Genomic DNA, 1,790 nt, shown 5'->3' with positions numbered 1-1,790 from the left:
AGCTACTTGGGAGGCAGAGGCAGGAGAATTGCTTGAGCCCAGGAATTGGAGGTTGCTGTGAGCTGTGATGCCATAGCACTCTACCCAGGGCGAGAGCTTGAGGCTCTGTCTCAAAAAGAAAAAAAAAAAGAATCTAACTGGTAGTGGCTTGGTGCCCATAGCTCAGTGAGTAGGGCGCCAGCCACATACACTGAAGGTGGCAGGTTCGAGCCCGGCCCAGGCCGATAAGCAACGATGACAACTGCAACCAAAAAATAGCTAGGTGTTGTGGTGGGTGCCTGTAGTCCCAGCTACTCTGGAGGCTGAGGTAAGAGAATCACTTAAGCCCAAGAGTTTGAGGTTGCTGTGAACTGTGATGCCACAGCACTCTACCAAGGGTGAGACATGGTGAGACTCTGTCTCATAAAAGAACCTAACTGGTAGAGTCTAGATAAAAAAGATTGAGATATAGGGCAGGTTTCCATCTGGTGAATGGAGAGAGGTAGAGAATATAAGTGGAAAGGGAGGCCAGGTACAGTGGCACACACTATAACTCTAGCACTCTGGGAGGCCAAGGTGGGCACGTTGCTTGAGCTCAGGAATTTGAGGCCAGCCTAAGGAAAAGCCAGATCTAGTTTTACTAAAAATAGAAAAATTAGCTGGACATGGTGGTACGTGCTCCAGTCCCAGATACTGGGGAAGCTGAGGCAGGAGGATCATTTGCACCAGGAGTTTGAGGTTACAGTGAGCTACAATGATGCCATTGCACTCTACCCAGGGTGACAGAGTGAGATTCTGTCTCAATAAAAAGAGAGAGAACGACAGTTCTATAAACCTGTGATTCCCAACCCCCCATCCACAGTCTGGTACCAGTCTGTGGCCTGTTAGGAACCAGGGTGCACAGCAGGAGGTGAGCAGCAGGTGAGTGAGCAGAAGCTTCATCTGTATTTTAAACTGCTCCCCAGAGCTCACATCAGCACCTGAGCTCTGCCTCCTATTAGATCAGTGGTGACATTAGATTCATAGGAATGCAAACCCTATTGTAAACTGCACATGTGGAGGATCTAGGCTGCATGTTCCTTATGAGAATCTAATACCTGATGATATAAGATGGAGCTGAGAACATAAGCAACACACTTCAGGTATCACTATCTCCTATTACTCCCAGATGGGACCATCTAGTTGTGGGTAAACAAGCTCAGGGCTCCCACTGATTCTGCGTTATGGTGAGCTGGATAATTATTTCATTATATATTACAATGTAATAATAATAGAAATAAAGTCCAAAATAACTGTCATGTGCTCGAATCATCCAGAAACCACCACCCCTTGTCCTTGGAAAAACTGTCTTCTATAAAATCAGTCCCTGACTTGGCACCTGTAGCTCAGTGGCTAGGGCAGTGGCCACATATACCGGGGCTGGTGGGTTTGAACCCAGCCCAGGCCAGCTAAACAACAATGACAACTACAACAACGAAAAATAGCCAGGCATTGTGGTGGGCACCTACAGTCCCAGCTACTTAAGAGAATGGCTCGAGCCCAAGAGTTTGAGGTTGCTGTGAGCTGTGATGCTACTGCACTCTACTGAGGGTGACATAGTGAGACTCTGTCTCAAAAAACAAAAAACAACTCATCCCTGATACCAATAAGATGGGGGAATCACTGCTGTAGACCATGGTTCTAATCCATTATCAGAAATAATAAATTAGGCTCGGTGCCTGTGGCTCAAGCGGCTAAGGTGCCAGCCACATACACCTAAGGTGGCAGGTTTGAATCCCCAGCCTGGGCCCGCCAAACAACAATGATGGCTG

The sequence above is a fragment of the Otolemur garnettii genome, unplaced genomic scaffold, assembly GCF_000181295.1.
Source record: "Otolemur garnettii isolate 467f Iridium unplaced genomic scaffold, OtoGar3 scaffold00070, whole genome shotgun sequence".
NCBI lineage: Eukaryota > Metazoa > Chordata > Mammalia > Primates > Galagidae > Otolemur > Otolemur garnettii.
Note: the sequence above shows the minus strand (reverse complement) of the source record.